The following is an 11,796-nucleotide window of genomic DNA, read 5'->3' on the forward strand; positions in this document are numbered from 1 at the left end:
GTGTCATGGGGTCGTGTGGCGCCCGATTTCTTCCTCTATTTAAACCCTCCTTCATGAATTGAAAGGGGATCTCTCCCCCTTTGGGAGAAGGCAAGATTTGGTGGTATCCTCCCATTCTTGGGAGGATTTCTGGGCGATTCGAGGGGAGTTCTTGACGATTTCGACTCCGGAGCGAGGATTGGATCCGAAGACGAGGCTTCTTCGTAGATAAGTTTTCTCTTTCCCCCTTTTCTTGGTTTCTTGGATTGGGGATTTAAGAAATGCTTGTAATCTTTATTTCTTCGGGTATTCTTCCTCGATTCATGGAGTAGATCTTGTATTCTAGGATTAAGGGAGTATTTGTATGATGGATTGATGTAATCTCTTATGGATTTGCCAATTTCTTATTTCAATGACATTGTCTTGCTTGTATCAATTAGATCTTGAATGATTAATGGTGATTTGTGCTTAATTCTCATTCTTGATTGATTGTTTAGATTTCTTGTGGACTTTGTAAAGATAAACTCTCACTCGATCATCCGAGGGATCCACGTGACAAGTGCAAGCCCGTGTAAGGACGTTTGAGAGATGATCTTGAAGAGGAAATAGGAATATTCAAGAGAGTAGGATGGATCTTGTGATTAGTTTCTTGTATCTTGATAGATTAATAAGTTGTGGGCTTCTATGTTGATATCCGAGGAAGGCATAGTAATAGGTGCGCTTCTGTGTAAGGACAACGTAGGTTCACGTCTAATTGATCATATTTAGATACATTTCTCAGTCCTTAGCCGGTTATCTATTGCAAGAGAGAACCGGCAACTTTCTACAAGTGTTTGGCAATTGAGGGATAAGAATTGGTGAACCATTTACATTCAAGAAATCTTACAAAGAAACCGAAACTCCTAGAATCTCCCTTTATCATAACCCAAAACACTAAACTCTTGTTTGTTGATCTTTAATATTAGATTTGTTTACCTTCACTTTGCATTTGAAACAATTGGATAGTTGTTTAGCTAATTCGTATTGAGACATTTCTAGTGCTTATTCCAGTCCCTGTGGATACGATAATTTTTTATATTACTTGCGACATTTCCGTACACTTGCGGAGCGTAACAAGTTTTTGGCGTCGTTGCCGGGGACTGTGCTATAACATTAGGAATTATCAATTGAGTTAGACTAAACATAACATTTGTTTTCCTTTCATATTGCATAGTTGTAACTAATCATTAGATTTCTGTTTTTACTTTCTTGTATAACTTTTACTTCTTGTTAATTCTTTTTGTACAAATTCAATTCTGTATTTTTTATTCTTTTATTTTTTTTCTTTTTCTATTGAATTATCATTTGCTATCTTGTTCTTGTGTATGCGAAGATCTAACTTTGTAGGGGAATTCTTTCCTTTTGACCCTGAGATTGACAGAACTTTCCATAAAAGAAAAATTCTGCAAAGGCAAATTGAAGAACAGGAACATTTGAACATGGCGAATAGACCACTCAAGGATTATGCTGCACCTTATGCAAGAGGTTTTCGATCTAGTATTTCAAGACCTTCAGTGGAAGCTAATAACTTTGAGATCAAACCCGCAATTATATCTATGGTGCAGCAGAACCAATTTGGTGGAGGACCTCATGAAGACCCCAATCAACACTTAGAGGTCTTTTATGATATATGTGGTACCATGAAAATGAATGGAGTTCCTTCAGAAGCAGTTAGATTATTATTATTTGGGCTTTCTTTAAGAGATAGGGCAAAGCAATGGCTGAATTCTTTGGCCCCTAATAGCATCACCACTTGGGAGCAGTGTGAGCAACAGTTTCTTGATAAATTCTATCCACCAAGCAAAACAGCTCATATGAGGAATTTAATTGCAAGCTTCAAGCAAACTGACTCAGAATCTCTTTTTGAAGCATGGGATAGATATAATAGTATGCTCAGACAATGCCCACATCATGGGTTGGAAAGATGGTTAGTGTTGCACACTTTTTATAATGGTATCAACTATCATACCAAAGTGTCCCTTGATTCAGCTGCTGGAGGGGCACTTATGAATAAAAGTTTAGATGAAGCTGAAGAAATTATTGACAATGTAGCACGAAATCATCATCAATGGACAAATGAAAGAAGTGGTGGCTATTCTTCTATAAACCCAACAATTAAAGCATCAGGGAAGTTTGATGTAGATGCAGTCACTCTTTTGTCTGCAAAATTGGACGCTCTTACAAAGAAATTTGAGAATATGGGGACTAGTGCTAATATGGTCAATGCTATTAGCACATCTTGTGAAGTATGTGGGAGTTCAGAGCACTCAAATGACTCATGTCCATTGGGAGCTATCACTGCACAAATCAATCAACTAGAACAATGTGATGCAATTATGAGTTACAATCAAAGGCAGAACAACCCATACTCAAATACTTATAACCCTGGATGGAAGAGCCATCCCAATTTTTCTTACAGAAATAATCAAGATCAAGGACCATCTATGGGGGCAAGACCAAATTTTCAAGCTGGGCAACAAAATTTTCAACATCTATCTTCTCAAGGCTTACCAAAGTCAAATATTGAAAAGATGCTTGAAGAAATTATCTCAAGTCAAAATGAAATGAAGTAAGATTTAGCAAAGCTCATTCAGAGAATGGATAATTCTGAAAAGCATCAAAAGATCCAGGATAGTCAAATTGCCCAACTAGCTTCCTCATCATCCAGAGCACTAGGACAACTTCCAGGAAAACCTTATGTGAATCCTATGGAGCATTGCAATAGAATTGAGCTTAGGAGCGGACGGACCTTGGGAGACTCCCAAGTGACTGCTCCAAAAGGGATACAAAAAGAAGAAGAGTTCTCTCCTCTTATACCAAATCAGATTCAAGTTAATGAGGAGAGTACCATTGAGGTTGAAGAGACTCTCCCACTGAACCATCAGAGCAAAGCTGTCCCTTTTCCTCAGAGACTTACAATGCTCAAGAAAGATGAAGAATTTGGCAAGTTTTTAGAAAAAGTTAAGGAAATTTGTGTAGAGGTACCTCTTATTGATGCTATTCTTCAAATGCCTAGATTTGCCAAATTCCTGAAGGATCTCATGTCAAACAATAGAAGAAGAGGAGAGGTTGAGACCATTGCGCTTAGTGAGGAATGCAGTGCTATTTTGGAGAAGAACACTTCCCCAAAACTAAAGGACCCAGGGAGCTTTTATATTCCTTGCAACATAGGAAAAGAATTTTTTGAAAAAGCTTTTTGTGATTTGGGGGCAAGTGTTAGCCTCATTCCCTATTCAATTTGTAATAAATTAGGTCTCAAAAACATTAAACTTACTACTATGGCACTTCAACTTGCCGATCATTCCTGCAGGTACCCTTTGGGTATTATAGAAGATGTGCCAGTAGAGGTGGATGGGAATGTTATTCCCACAGATTTTGTCGTGTTGGACATGGAAGAGGACCCCAGGATTCCTATCATATTAGGAAGACCTTTCCTTGCTACAGCTGGAGCTATAATTGATGTCAAAAATCATAAGCTTTCTTTGGTAATTGGTAAGAAAAGGTTTGAATATGATTTATCTAATATCTCTAACCATGTCTCGTCTCTTTTAAATGCTTGTAGCAGGACAAGCATTTATAAACTTGAGGAATGGAATTTCCATCCTCATGGAAGGCCACCAAACGAAGGAGACAATGTGGTGGAAGATGTTGGGAGAAGATCTCCCAACAAAAACGAAAAGTATATCTGTCCTCCAAGGGCGAGGAAAAGAAGTGAATGATCAAGTTTGGTCGAGCTAAAGACCTTAAACAAGCGCTTCTTGGGAGGCAACCCAAGGGTTCTTTTAGTTAGTTTTGATTTGTATTTTAATTTCTTTTAGTTTGATGCATTCTTTTGATTTTGTTTTCAGGTTAGGTGCAAAACAGAGCCTGGCCGTGTGCTATACACGGCCAGGCAAAGGTTGCAGAGAAGGGAAGTGCTTGGGTCGTGTCATCCAGACACGGCCGTGTAAAGAATCCCGAGGAGAAAAAGGTCTAGGCCGTGTTCCAAACACGGCCGTGCAAAGAATTTCGAGAAGAAAGATGGAGAGGTCGTATCCTAGACACGGCCCGTGTCTGGAATCCAGAGAAGAAAGAGAAGGGGGCCGTGTCACAGACACGGCCGTGCGATGAGAAATGAATATGGCCGTGTGATATCACACGGCCTGATCCATATCTTTTTAGGGAATTAGGGCACGGGGTGTGGGCGGCACACGGCCGTGTACCGCCGCTCGTTCCTCTTTCCTATTTTCCCATTTCTAAAGGTTTAAACTACTTCTTCTAATTTTTCTTTCTCATTCTTCTTAAGGAGATTTGATTTTCTTCCATGGAAAATGTGATTGAGGAGATTTCGGCCATAAGAAAAGGGAAGGAGAAGGTGGTTGCAAGAAAGGAGAGGAATGTTTGCTTTAAAGGTATTTCTAATGACTTTGGTATTGTTTTCTCTAGTGATGAGCAACGGTATAGATATTCTTCTTTATGTAAACGACCTCTTTTAGGCACTAGGTTTCTTGATGTTGAAACTTTAGAAACTTTGGGGTTTAAGGATGATTTAGTTTGGTTATTTGAAAGGATAGGATGGAGTGGTTTAGTGAACATAAAATATCCTACTTATCCTAGAGTTGTTTTTGAATTTTTAAGCTCAATAGAGGTTGATAATGTTCAAGGTGGGGGGAAGGTTAAATTTCGTTTGTTTAATGAAAGTTATGAATGGACGTTGGGAGATTTTAATACTTGTTATGAATTGCCAAAGAATGATGTGTGTGTGATTTTGCCCCAATTTGAGAATTCACATTTTTGGCGACAAATTTCTGAACAACCGCTATTTGATCCTCATAATTCTAGAGTTTTCCAAATTATCAATCCTATTTTTAAATATGCTTACTTATTCATGAAAAACACTATATTTGGAAGGGAGGACAAAGAGGGATCAGTAAGACTTATAGATTTGTATTGTTTGTGGGCAATGGTCGAAAATGTTCAAATTAATTCTGGTTATTTCTTTCTTAAACATTTGGCAAAATTAGGGAAATCGAATTCTACCACACCTATTATTTTGGGGGGATTACTTACTCAATTGGCCTTAGTATTAGGATGTGATTTGAGTGAATTAGAGGTGGTGGAGAGTTCTTGTACATTGGATTTGAATTCATGTTTAGCAATGAAAATGATTAAGCATGAAGAGCATGGATTTAGTTTATTCATTAAAAATGGTTTCCCTTTAAAATTGCCCAATCATGATTTCACTACAATTCATAATAAAGAGAATTGGTGTTTAAAGTTAGCTAGGCAACAATCTAGAGCTTTGTCATCTTTTACTCCAAGAAATGTTTCTAAGGGTAACCAAGAGATTCATAGTTTTATGTTTCAAGAACTTAATTCTGCTTTAAAGAATATTCATAGTGATTTAGATTCAACTAATGAATTTCTTGAGAATAAGAAGCTTATGGAGGAGGAACTATTTAAAAAGCTACAAGATTGTTTTAAGAGTGAAAGAGAATTGTGTGATAAGATTTCTAAAATGATGAATGCTTATAAGGCTAAAATGGAATTTCATGAAGATCTTAGAGGTTTTATGAGATTTGTACAGGATGATATTGATAAATTGTTTGAGTATCATAATTTTTTCAGAAACGAAGTTAAATGGTTTGTTAAAGATTTTGCATTTTTCTTCCCTGATTTTCCTGATTTTCCACCTCCTCCACCATATTGATTTCATCGGGACGATGAAAAGTTTAAGTCGGGGGGGGGGGGGGGGGGGTCATGTAGTTTTTTGTTTTTGTTAGTTTTTCATGTTGGTTCTTATTTTCATTGCCTGTTGCTTTATTTTGCTTGTTTTTGAAATAATCATGGCAAAAAAAATTTTTGAGAACATCAAATCTTCACTTATATGCTTTCTTGGATTCAAGTGAAATGTAAAGCACGATTATTGTCTTGATTCATGATGTTCGAATGATGCTAGTAGTAAACTTTGTGTAGTTCTTTTTTCTATCTTGGGAAGCATTAATAAGCTAAAAATCTTATGGTGATGAGTTTTAGTTTTGGTTCAACCTTAAGGATTTTATCTTCACTACACTTGTGCTTGATGCTTGAATAGTTGATGTCATTGAAATAGTCATGATTCATCTTGTTTGCTTAGTACTTGGTTTCCATGGTGATTTCTCAACTTTCATTTTGGTTACTGGATGAGACTCAAATCATTAAAGCTCATTTGGAAAAATCAAAATATCCCAACGTGTGTGCTAAAAGTACATTTGTGAATAAGTTTTGCACAATGCAAACACTTATATAAAAAAAAAATAAGGGATATAAAAAACAGTTGTCATGAATGGAATCTAGCAAGTCACCCCTTTGAGACCGAGTTAGGTTACTGGGGAAATGACTGCTTAGCTTCCCTTGAAATTGAGCACACCTTTGAGACCTTGGGTTAGTTGAGAAATATGAACCAAGTGAAATGGTGAGTAAGTGCCTATCACTGGTTACTTGTCTTTCACTGGAAACACTAGGAATTCAAATTTGATGACGACTTGACTAGGACATGGATTGAAACTTGAAGGGTGTTGAGTTACTTTTACACTGTGCACAAGATTCTTATGCTTGAACCATACTTTACTTGTTTCCATGATCACGCTTGTTAATGAAACTTTTTGATAGAGTTAGGAAAGTGCACTAGGTTTTATGAATGTGTTGTAGAACATATGAATTTAGACTGCAGCATTTTGCTTGACGACAAGCAAAGGTTTAAGTCTGGGGGTGTGATGTGCGTAGATTATATACTCTTTTATGCATGTTTTTATGCACATTTACATACTTTGAGCATGCTTGATCTATGCACTTTTATACTTCCAGCTTTCCTTTTAGCATATTTACTCTTTTGGTTCGGAGATCTGCTTTTTGTGCATTTTCTGAGTCGAAATTGGTGAAGATTATGCGTCCTCGGCAAGCTTGGAAGGAATTGAAGGAGAGAGCATCAGGCCGTGTACCACACAAGTTTTAACAGAAGGAAGAGGACATGGCAGTGAATCTCACAGTGTGTCTTGATTTGAAGAAATTAGATGCCACATGGCCATGTAGATCTACATGGCCGTGTGAGGTTTCGAGGTGGTGGCCGTGTGCACCACACGGCCGTGTAGCATTTCAAGAGAACAGAAGGGTCCTGGCCGTGTGGAGTCACTCCACATGGCCTTCACACGGCCGTGTCATGGGGCCGTGTGGTGCCCGATTTCTTCCTCTATTTAAACCCTCCTTCATGAATTGAAAGGGGATCTCTCCCCCTTTGGGAGAAGGCAAGATTTGGTGGTATCCTCCCATTCTTGGGAGGATTTCTGGGTGATTCGAGGGGAGTTCTTGACGATTTCGACTCCGGAGCGAGGATTGGATCCGAAGACGAGGCTTCTTCGTAGATAAGTTTTCTCTTTCCCCCTTTTCTTGGTTTCTTGGATTGGGGATTTAAGAAATACTTGTAATCCTTATTTCTTCAGGTATTCTTCCTCGATTCATGGAGTAGATCTTGTATTCTAGGATTAAGGGAGTATTTGTATGATGGATTGACGTAATCTCTTATGGATTTGCCAATTTCTTGTTTCAATGACATTGTCTTGCTTGTATCAATTAGATCTTGAATGATTAATGGTGATTTGTGCTTAATTCTCATTCTTGATTGATTGTTTGGATTTCTTGTGGACTTTGTAAAGATAAACTCTCACTCGATCATCCGAGGGATCCACGTGACAGGTGCAAGCCCGTGTAAGGACGTTTGAGAGATGATCTTGAAGAGGAAATAGGAATATTCAAGAGAGTAGGATGGATCTTGTGATTAGTTTCTTGTATCTTGATAGATTAATAAGTTGTGGGCTTCTATGTTGATATCCGAGGAAGGCATAGTAATAGGTGCGCTTCTGTGTAAGGACCACATAGGTTCACGTCTAATTGATCATATTTAGATACATTTCTCAGTCCTTAGCCGATTATCTATAGCAAGAGAGAACCGGCAACTTTCTACAAGTGTTTGGCAATTGAGTGATAAGAATTGGTGAACCATTTACATTCAAGAAATCTTACAAAGAAACCGAAACTCCTAGAATCTCCCTTTATCATAACCCAAAACACTAAACTCTTGTTTGTTGATCTTTAATATTAGATTTGTTTACCTTCACTTTGCATTTGAAACAATTGGATAGTTGTTTAGCTAATTCGCATTGAGACATTTCTAGTGCTTATTCTAGTCCCTGTGGATACGATAATCTTTTATATTACTTGCGACATTTTCGTAGACTTGCGGAGCGTAACATTAGCCCGTCAACAATATGTGTTGTGACCTTCTCACAACATCCATGGGCTATTGGGTTGCCCCTCCATGAGTAGTGAAAATCTCTCTGAAGTTTCTTGAGTCCTTTAGAGCACTGGCACCTTTGGAGGAAAATTCTAGAATTTGAAAAACTTCATCCCTTAAGACAGTTCCTTGAACCCTAGAGTTAGCCGAAGCAAGAACATGAATAAACTCATATATAGATCTCGCCTTGTCCAACAAAAGTCACCCCCAAAAAGGGGGAGTCGAAGCCATACTCTTAGCCAGAAAAAGAGCAGTGAAAGTTAACAAGGAAGAAAAAGAACTAAGATAGGAGGTGAACGAAGAGAAGGTTGTAACCCTATTTAAAGGATCAAAAAACTCAAGGAATCCTGTATTGAGGTTCACGGGATCACGATACTCAGTTTCATCAAATGATTGTACACAAAATCTATGAGGTCATTTCAATATCTGGGGCAGAGTCACGGGTAGGAAAAGACAAAATCAGACTTGTGTCTAGTCAGTCGTCTGCACCTCCTTCGACTAGACTTGAAGGGAAGGCTAGTGATATGGGTTAAGTTTTGTAAGTCCCCGATAAGAAGGGAAAAGGATATAACCAAACGAAGGAAGTAAGCTAATATCGGCCGGGATATACCTCCAAAGGAGGTAGGTTGGTATCGACCGAAATATACCTCCGAGGAGGAATACCCATATTAATTGACATATACCTCAAAGGAGGTAGGCTAATATCGGCCGGGATATACCTCCAAAGGAGATAGGTTGGTATCGACCGAATATGTCTCCAAGGAGGAAGACCCGTATTAATTGGCATATACCTTAAAGGAGATAGGCTAATATCGGCCGGGATATACCTCCAAAGGAGGTAGGTTAGTATCGACCGAAATATGCCTCCAAGAAGGAAGACCCATATTAATTGACATATCCCTCAAAGGAGGTAGGCTAATATCGGTAGGGATATTACTCCAAAGAAGGTAGGTTAGTATCGATCGAAATAGGCCTCCAAGGAGGAAGATCCATATTAATTGATATATCCCTCAAAGGAGGTGGGCTAATATCGGCCGGGATATACCTCCAAAGAAGGTAGGTTAGTATCGACCGAAATAGGCCTCCAAGGAGGAAGACCCATATTAATTGACATATCCCTCAAAGGAGGTAGGCTAATATCGGCCGGGATATACCTCCAAAGAAGGTCGGTTAGTATCGACCGAAATAGGCCTCTAAGGAGGAAGACTCATATTAATTGACACATTCCTCAAAGGAGGTAGGTTAATATCGGCCGGGATATACCTCCAAAGGAGGTAGGTTAGTATCGACCGAAATATGTCTCCAAGGAGAAAGACCCGTATTAATTGGCATATACCTCAAAGGAGGTAGGCTAATATCGGCCGGGATATACCTCAAAAGGAGGTAGGTTAGTATCGACCGAAATATGTCTCCAAGAAGGAAGACTCATATTAATTGACATATACCTCAAAGGAGGTCGGCTAATATCGGCCGGGATATACCTCCAAAGGAGGTAGGTTAGTATCAACCGAAATATGTCTCCAAGAAGGAAGACCCATATTAATTGACATATACCTCAAAGGAGGTAGGCTAATATCGGCCGGGATATACCTCTAAAGGAGGTAGGTTAGTATCGATCGAAATATGTCTCCAAGGAGGAAGACCCGTATTAATTGGCATATACCTCAAAGGAGGTAGGCTAATATCGGCCAAGATATACCTCCAAAGGAGGTAGGTTAGTATCGACCGAAATATGTCTCCAAGAAGGAAGACTCATATTAATTGGCATATACCTCAAAGGAGGTAGGCTAATATCGGCCGGGATATACCTCCAAAGGAGGTAGGTTATTATCAACCGAAATATGTCTCCAAGAAGGAAGACCCATATTAATTGACATATACCTCAAAGGAGGTAGGCTAATATCGGCCGGGATATACCTCTAAAGGAGGTAGGTTAGTATCGATCAAAATATGTCTCCAAGGAGGAAGACCCATATTAATTGGTATATACCTCAAAGGAGGTAGGCTAATATCGATCGGGATATACCTCAAAAGGAGGTCGGTTTGCATCGACCGAAATATGCTTTAAGAAGGATAGCCAAGACCGGTCGGTTGACCAATACCTTGGAAAGATACTTGATAAAATATAGCCTAGTGCTAGTTAGGATAAATAACATAGAAGAGCGTCGATAGAAGCCTCATGAGGAATAATAATCGTTAACTAAGTGTAGTTGTGATTAACCTCGACCGATACAAGGAACATTGGTACATTGAGCTATCCATGATATAATAGAAGCAGGAGGGGTGAAACGATAGAAACACTTTAAAGGGACTCATGAGGTAGGATAGAGGTAAATATTTCAAATAAGATAATTAATGAAGATATTTGCAATATGTGACTATATGACAGGTATTATATATTTTAGCGGGAAATGTGTTTTTAGATTGTTTTACAGGTGCTAAACGACAAAGGAGGTACATCTGGGGTACAAGAAAGATTCCTTAAAAGTCATTCACCACAAGTACGCAACTTACGTCATCTCATAACAAACTCTAACAAACCGGGGTCCACTTCATGACTACAGAGGTTATATGAAGTGGTATAAAAGGGGGAATCCTCTCCGTTAGCCAAGTAAGTTCACATCATTGTGCACATTCATAACCCTAATTTCCAGCTACTGTTCATCTTCTTCTTCCTTCTTCCACACCAAGAGAGATCACTAACTTGAGCGTCGAAGGGCCTAGCCAGGGATTCCCACCCCGGTCTTAGGTCACTGACGATAGTGTTGGTTGGTCTCTTGTGCGCAGGAAGTCTTGGAAGCTCCAAATCTGGGTGTCTCTTCGATTGGGTTTCTCTCTCTTCATCGGATCTTCGTGCAAGGAAGGCATTCGGTAACTCTATTTCTCCCGATCCGCTTTGGGTTTCTCGGATCGAGGTTCTCCAGGCTTTATTCTCCATCAACAGTGGGTTTCTTCTTCCGGATCTCCGTCTTGCCTAGCTTCTCAGACAGGATCATCAGGTATGAGCATATATAAGGGTTTTATTTTAGTATTTGTTACTCCTTTATGAGACTGTATACTGCTGGCTCACTCTATATTTGTATATTATGTTCATGCACTATCTTTCTTTTACCCGCTGAGTTCCAATACTCACCACCCCCACAAATTGGTTTTTCTTTCGCCAGGTAACAGGTAGATGAATCAAAGATGCTTGGAGAATCCTAGCTACCAATCCCACTACACTCTCAAGGACGGATTTCTTTTCAGTCTTGTTTATGTTCGGTGGTATATTGATTTTGCGCATTTTTCTTTCCAATAAGTCGAGGTAGATTTTAGAGTCTAGTGTGGTGGTTGCAGGTATTTTAGTTAGTGACTTTGTTGGTTTTACATTCATATTATTTTGTGATTTTCTGTTGTGTTTACTTCCAGCCGTGTGGGCTATTATAAACTGCGTGGTTGTGTTTGTTCATTTTTGTCCAGCCAGGTAGGCT

At 39.0% G+C, this 11,796-nt stretch overlaps 1 non-coding gene across 1 annotated transcript; it reads right to left on the bottom strand.

Moving 5' to 3' along the window:
* Positions 1-1,830: 1,830 nt before the first annotated feature.
* LOC121974017 lies at positions 1,831-1,936 on the bottom strand. The gene has a single exon (XR_006109903.1). It is a non-coding gene; the product is annotated as a small nucleolar RNA R71 (small nucleolar RNA).
* Positions 1,937-11,796: the final 9,860 nt, after the last annotated feature.

Source organism: Zingiber officinale, chromosome 4A, assembly GCF_018446385.1.
Source record: "Zingiber officinale cultivar Zhangliang chromosome 4A, Zo_v1.1, whole genome shotgun sequence".
Classification (NCBI taxonomy): domain Eukaryota; kingdom Viridiplantae; phylum Streptophyta; class Magnoliopsida; order Zingiberales; family Zingiberaceae; genus Zingiber; species Zingiber officinale.